The sequence below is a fragment of the Temnothorax longispinosus genome, chromosome 9 (genome assembly GCF_030848805.1).
Source record: "Temnothorax longispinosus isolate EJ_2023e chromosome 9, Tlon_JGU_v1, whole genome shotgun sequence".
NCBI classification, from domain to species: Eukaryota; Metazoa; Arthropoda; class Insecta; order Hymenoptera; family Formicidae; genus Temnothorax; species Temnothorax longispinosus.
Genome location: NC_092366.1, coordinates 16268189 through 16275486, shown reverse-complemented (window position 1 = coordinate 16275486; position 7298 = coordinate 16268189). Strand labels below are relative to the sequence as shown.

At 37.5% G+C, this 7298-nt stretch overlaps 1 long non-coding RNA gene across 1 annotated transcript; it reads left to right on the top strand.

The window, feature by feature from the left end:
• The first annotated feature begins 2410 nt into the window (after positions 1-2410).
• Positions 2411-6633, top strand: LOC139819575 (uncharacterized). The gene is made up of 3 exons (XR_011733773.1): positions 2411-2669; positions 5609-5707; positions 5777-6633. It is a non-coding gene; the product is annotated as an uncharacterized lncRNA (long non-coding RNA).
• Positions 6634-7298: the final 665 nt, after the last annotated feature.

The following is a 7298-nucleotide window of genomic DNA, read 5'->3' as shown; positions in this document are numbered from 1 at the left end:
TGTGATATTAAGCCACAATTTCTCACCGCATTGCAATCGTATGTTTTGCCGCTACCGTTAACATCTTTAGCGTGCGTTCGAAACTTTTCGCGAAACGCCCGCGTAATTATAGGATGGAGAGAGCGAGAGCCCGCTCTGTAACGGGAAAGAAGAAACGAGTCCGCATCAAGATTAACGTTATAAACGCAGAGAACAAGACGCTTTCGCGGATAATCGGTTATGAATAAATGGCATCTATAACACTTACGCTCAATATGTAACGCAAAAAATAATATAAAAGAAAGTAAAGTGATCGGTGATGTCAATCGTAATGTGCCGATATGATTTGTCACGCTATATAACAATAATTAATAGAGATCCTCAATAAAAATGTTACAGAGCAATTATATTAGATTGCGCTAAGATTCACATAACCGTGCCATTTTATTCAGAAATTATTAAAGTTTTTGTCAAAGTTGTGTATTGTTTTGTTCTACGAATATATCTACTAATGAAAAATGAAGTCACGCGCCGATTAACATTGTAATTCAGAAATCTATTTAACTTTGTCGTTGAATTACTCGACAAATTGTCAAAGCGACGTTACGATAATAGCTATAATAATGCGGAGACGTGTGGAGACACGGACAATGCGGAACAATGTAATCATCTTGCTCAGTCGTGCCGAAAGTGGACAATCCACGTAATCGCACCAACACTAACATAGCTCGTAACATCAGGCCCCAATGCAACGATTTGCTTTTGGTTTGGGAGCGAGCAAGAGTCACAAATTTGAGATCTGTATTCGACCGCTCCAACTTTTTCTTCCTGCCAGAAGATCACACCTGCTATTACGGCGCATTCGGCCGAGGTAAAATATCCGATGCACGCGAGCAATCTTTTCAATCATTTCCTCACGAAACAAAGGAGCACTTTGCAACGATCTTCGCGTTCCTTTTAAGCGTAAAAAAAAGATCCCTGATGGGTACATATCCTACGTGCGTGCTGAAAATCACTCTAATGTTGAGTAAAAAAGGAACTGCGCTGCGCCATTTACTGCGTCAGAGGGTTCGGCTATAGGCTACCATCAATGGTACCATCAATGGTGAACGATACCAAAGAAATGTAACTGTTTCGGAAGATGCGCTTTCTGATATACATTTCTGAAGCTTCTCTTTTGGAAGAGCAAGATATGATCACACTATTAGAGGCTTTCATGCCATGAAGTTTATACTGTATAAAAACGTCACTTTCAGAAACGAATATCTTAATGTTGGTCCTATAAATGTCTGTAATGGACCGAACATCTGTAGAATATTTGTTTTCCATTGCGAATGTTACTTTTGCAAAATGTTGTAACGCTATATATCCAAGATAAGAAATAACCACTAGAACATAGAATACGTAACATAGTTTCGAAACATTTCGCGGCAGGATTCACGTTTTCTATTAACTGATTTAATTATAATCCGTATTACAGATATACTACAAATTTAGAAGGTGTTAATAGTATATTAATTTATCTACAGTTGATTAGATCTGTTCGCGACTGCTGCTTCGCCAAGTCCTTGATTACGTTAAGTAAATATATACAATGTTTATTCTTGAACTCTGAGTTTTCTCAGATAAAGATGCTATACATTATGTAACTACATGATATGCGATACATTCAATGCATATAACGCATTCTCTTATTCTTCTTGTTTTATTAGTATGCTTACCTCATTCTCATCATTACAATGATCTGTCCTAATATAGGTGAAGTAAATCAGCTACGGGATATTATCCGTTGTAATATTCCTAATAGTTTTTTCTCGCCATAAAATTACTCCCCGTATCCATTCTCTTCACCAAGGTCACCAACTTATCTCGTTCCTCCTGTCTTTCCGTCCCCACCTACTCTCTTCTGATCTATCTTGATCCCTATCTCCCTGTCTGTCGGATACATACACTTTTGCCGACGGTTACGTTAAATGTGCAATATAAAGATCCCATCACTAATTTATTTAGATTTATCTTGTCCATTTTTTAGCGTAGAAATTAACTTGTACAAACGAGAGAAGAATCACTTGTAAAAACGACTAATGTTCTGGTCAAACGAGTCGATTTATATGTCTCGAAATACATAAAACTCTTCTATGTGTTAAATATGTATAATATTTTAAATACTTATTGAGAAAAAGCCAATTTTTAAATCAAGCAATTTATTGTTGATAATTAACGCAACGAAAACTAATCTTCTCAGTCACTCATTCATTTCTCAGTCTCAGACACTCAGTCACACTCTCTCTCTTTCTCTTTCTCTCTCTCTCTTTCTCTCTCTCTCTCTCTCTCTCTCTCTCTCTCTCTCTCTCTCTCTCTTTCTGGTATTTTTAAAGTTTAATAAGATATACGGCAATAAAGTTGAGATGACGCAAGTGTCATATAGGGGGAATCATTTATCAGCGATAGCTTCGGCTCGACTTGTGCGCGCCGCGTGATTCCTTGATATTGTCGGAGTCGCTCATGCGTATGCAAACTCGGCGCAACAACCGGCGACGGTTCGCGGCGTACGCAGAAGAGAAACGAAACGAAAAAAAAAAAAAAACTGGCCGCACCGTCCGTGCGAACATTCGCCAATCGAGATACTGGATTCCTGCTGTGAGATGAACCACACTGATGTTACAAGGCTGAGTAATTCAATATTGACGGTATGTACGCGCCTCTTGCCGCGGATTGTACGCGTTTCTGTGACAATGTAGCTGCAATTTGTCCATTTATTATGCACAGGACGATTCCGCATGCACCGACGTGGGCCTGTGACAAGACGTAAAAAATTCTTCCTGTTCTTTCTGCCATTCAAATTCTCTTTTCTCTGACTCTCCCCGCATTCTTTCCTCACGCTTTTCGCTGTCGCAGTAAATCGGAGAATAGAATACATAACTATCAAATTACAAATGTATCTCGTGGCTTCCAAATCTTCCAGGCCGCACACACAAAATAAATCTACTTATTTGTTTCATTACTCATGATATTTATTCTATTTGTTACAGTAAGTTGGTAATTTTTAAAACAACCAAATGTTTTATCGTTATATTTATTTATTGTTATCGATGCGATACAAGAATGTTTGAAACTATACGGCTCAACTCTCTCTCTTTCTCTCTCTCTCATGAAGACACACTCGCGCTCGCGCGATGCCTTACTTTTTTTAAAAGAGTTATTTTATGCATGATCAATTAGACAGCCTACATTCCGATCAAAATAATGAAGGACAAGACGTGTAATACAACCGCGTAATTATGCGAATGAGGTTCGCGGAGCTTTCCGAATAGCATACGTACGCTTTCTATTTATCTCCGTAATTGCTATGCACACATGTGTGCCGCTATCACATCGGTTATTTTTGATACTTTCAGCTCCATATTGCAGTGCACATCGATTTACGTATGTGCATATTTTCTCGTTCTATATGTAGACTTAAAGAATATGTTCGAAGCTCCGATAACAGGGCAATATCATTGGGAAAACTTATCCATCATTAACTTATCTATTATTCTTTTACAAGTATAATAGACATGGCATTTAAAAAGAGCGCAAAGTGTTAAATTTTGTTTATCAAGGGACACGCTAGCGTTTCGCATCAAGTGTACTTTTCGTAAAATATATATATTCTTTCGTGAGCGAGACACTACATCCTTTATTGAATATATATATGCAAACAAATGCTCTCTTCAAGAACGGATCTAATCACATCGTATGTTGGTCACGCGTTATTATGTTACTTTTCTTGCACTCTGTTTTTTTTTCCTTTTGGTAAAGAAAGTTACAAGTGTATTACATAAATTTTAACGAAGTATATTTCAGAAAATTAGATATATATTTTTATTCCAAGATAATATATACTTACTGTATAAAGTGAAAAAGGTGTAATGCGTTTCGATAGATTTGCGTTGGAGGATTCTGAAGTGAAACGAAAATGATAATGATTATAACAGGAGTCGTGCAGAAATTATCTGCACGCGACGCATTTACTTCCTTCTCGTTATTTACTTAATTATGTTTTGCTTTGTTGCCGCGCATACAAGTGCGGGAAAGTATCTGTACCCGGATCTCCTTGAAGTAAAAAGTTGCGGAATGTTATTCCATTAAGGATCGCACGTTCACAGTTTCTCAGCATATTTAGATATTGTTGGTTTGTCACGAGATTTATTTGTCTGTATACAATTTGCGTAAACTCCTTTTTATTTTGTCCGATTCGTCGGATAGTCAAACTCGAAATGAGACGATCGCTATTGTCTGAATCGCGAACTCGAGATTACAAACGTGATCTTCTGAGATGAAGAATGTTCTCTTCCTTCTGTCCGCTTGCAATCCCGTTTGCAGATCAACCGTGTCTCGTTTACAATTCACGATTCTTAGGGGAAGCAAAAGAGGCAGGCGTGAGAAACGTACCGTTGGAAAGGTATCTTCGCTCATCCTTGGATCTGTCTGTCAATCTGTTTGGAATGTATATTAAAGAAAGTCGGTGGAGGGGGGGAACAGCGCGGGACGGGTCTACATTTTCCTGCAAGAAGGAATACAGTGTTTGCAAAAACTGATAAAGATTACGAGAAACATAATTATTAATCGAGAAAATCACAGATCCCGAATGGTAGATATACGCAATGAGTAGAAGTTCGTACGGCTGCAGGGTGGGCCGAAGAAACCGGTTTTACCTAATGACAGACTACCTACTTTGCAGCCAAGCCGAACGGATTTTAACGTGGTTTTCTTGTTTCAATAACGCCGAACTTTTGATTTAGCCTCACGGTCATCACTTTATTCACGACATACGCAGTTTTTACGTTAATACTAAATTGTTTAATTTGTAACGTCGATACACACGAAGTTGCTAAATAATTAATATCTAGAAATATGTCCTATTCTTCAAACATTATAGCAAGTGATTTTTTTCATTGAAAAACAGTTTTCTCTTTGCAAATTAATTTTATTTTTACTAATTACTTTGCTTTTTATTGACGAGCTGATACTGATTTGACATTTAAAAGAAAGTATATTTTAAATAAATGTGTATCACTTTGTTTTAATCTCACGTAAATAATCGTTCCGTTTTTAGCTAAGTAATCTCGGTTGTTTTCTAATCAAAAGATGTTTTCTGAACTATCTGTGTCTTAAAATATGAATGAATGATTTTCTCACTTGATACAAAAACGATAATCAAATACGGAATTGTCGTTTAGCATTATAAATAGAGCTTTTTCATTATTAATAATTGTACAAATTGATAAAGAAGTAATTAAATAAATATCATAAAATGTACTATCATATACGCAGTGTGCCATTTTATAATTACGCTTGCAACTATATTCTAGATGTGTGAAAGTAAACTTGTTGTATTCGAATATATCCAGTAGTAATCCCGAATGTTTGGTTCAGGTTTAATTCGCGCTTGTACTCATATATCGCTTTATATTCATATCGTTATCTTACCTAACCGGTTGAGGCAGAGAAAGTTAACAAGAAAAATTAAAATGGTAAACTGATCTCGTCGTCGTACGCCCACGTATCTTAAATTGACCATATCAAAATAACATTACATTGTTTAATTAGTTTTATTGGATTTTGTTACAAACAAGTTATATTACAGCGCATTCTCTGTATTGCTTCGAACTACTTGTACCGACATTGCAACTACAGTTTGGACAGTCGATATGTCTGGAAGTCTACAAGTACAATAATATTGCAGGTAATATAGTTTTATAGATAACATTAATATTTCGTTACGTTTCTAACACTTTATTTATTAACCTTGCAGCTTTTTATATTATAATAAATTAAAAAATAATAATCGCATCAACAGCAGGAAGTAATATCGAACGTCGGTAGTTATGCCACAAGTTTTCTGCGTTGAGTGTTGCGTGCACAGTCGGCATGTGAACGGAGGAATACAACGTCTATATATTTTGCGCCACAGTTGTTTCTCGTCGGTCGGTCTCCGTTTACCTCCGTTTATCGACGTTAAACGAGTTGTTTTAGTTACCGCGCTCCAGGATCGCTGCGTCCACCAGGCACCCCCTGAACCAGGCAACCCCTCGCACACGTCTTGGATGCTCGATACATCCTTCGAAGGGGCAGGAGAGGAAAGGTTGTTTCTACCCTTGTTTTCCTTCTCCGAGACGGAGACCTCCGTTAGGGGTGGAGAAAACTCGAAGGACCCGAGAGAGAACCCACGAAGATGCGTGGTAGCCGAGCGTGAAAACGAGTTCACTGGTTATATATTTCTCGGTTCGCCGGGGCGTTAAAGTGTTGAAATTTCATTGAGGATCTAATGAAGCGCGCCGGATAAGGTCTCTCCTTCTCTCGCGCGGGCTGTTTGTTCGTAGGGTGGATGGCCCTTCGAGATGCGTAAGCAAATTTACATGCTTCAGGATGGTTCTCGGTTACTCCGTCTCTCGGAAGACCGGAGTACTGGCTCGAGCTTTTCAGCCAGAACGTCCTCGCGTTTGAGAGGGACCCCCACCTTGCATTTCATTAACTTTCCGTTATTAGTATTTTGTCCGATATAATGAACGTATTAATAGATTTTTTTAAATTTTATTTTCATTAGAGTTGGATAATGAATCTAAGAATCAATAGAAAAAGAAATTGTACATTGTTCAGCTTATTGTTAGAAGGTGGAAGGATCGTTATGCAAATTGCATAACGATCATCTTTAAAAACTAAGAATTATAATTGCAATCATTTTATATCTCTTGCCTCTTTTTATAATTTTAATTATAATGTAAAATAAAAACGTAGTCGTTCCTATATAAATATGATCAAGGTGCGGTAAGAGAAATGTGCGAAGATTACCTGTAAAGACGATCATTCACTTCGCGTCCCTATTAAATCGATAAAAAATAATTGCCGATGTTATCCTTTTACAACAGCTTTTATAACGATAATATACGAACAGTTTATAATAGACTATCCAAGAATCTTGAGAATAGTTTTAAAAGAGAAAAGGACAACGTTACAAATATGAGATGTAAAGTTCACAAAAATTTATGTTTAAACTGTAACATAAGCCGAGAGAAAGTTATTCGGTAATAAATATTACGTTATTTTTATCTACAATATATGTCTGTGGTGCGCCCGCAGGATTTAGGTAGGTGTAACTTGTGCGGCGCGCATATGGGTCGGCTTCCGTTCTGATTGCCCTTTCGAAAGTTTTTTCATTGAAATTTCACACACGTGTAACTATCAAAAGCTGCCGGTGTAATTGTGAGAAATAGTACGCGACATTACCCCGAAGGGTGCTAAGTCGAGACGACACCCTCTGCAGGTTGCCTCCCGTC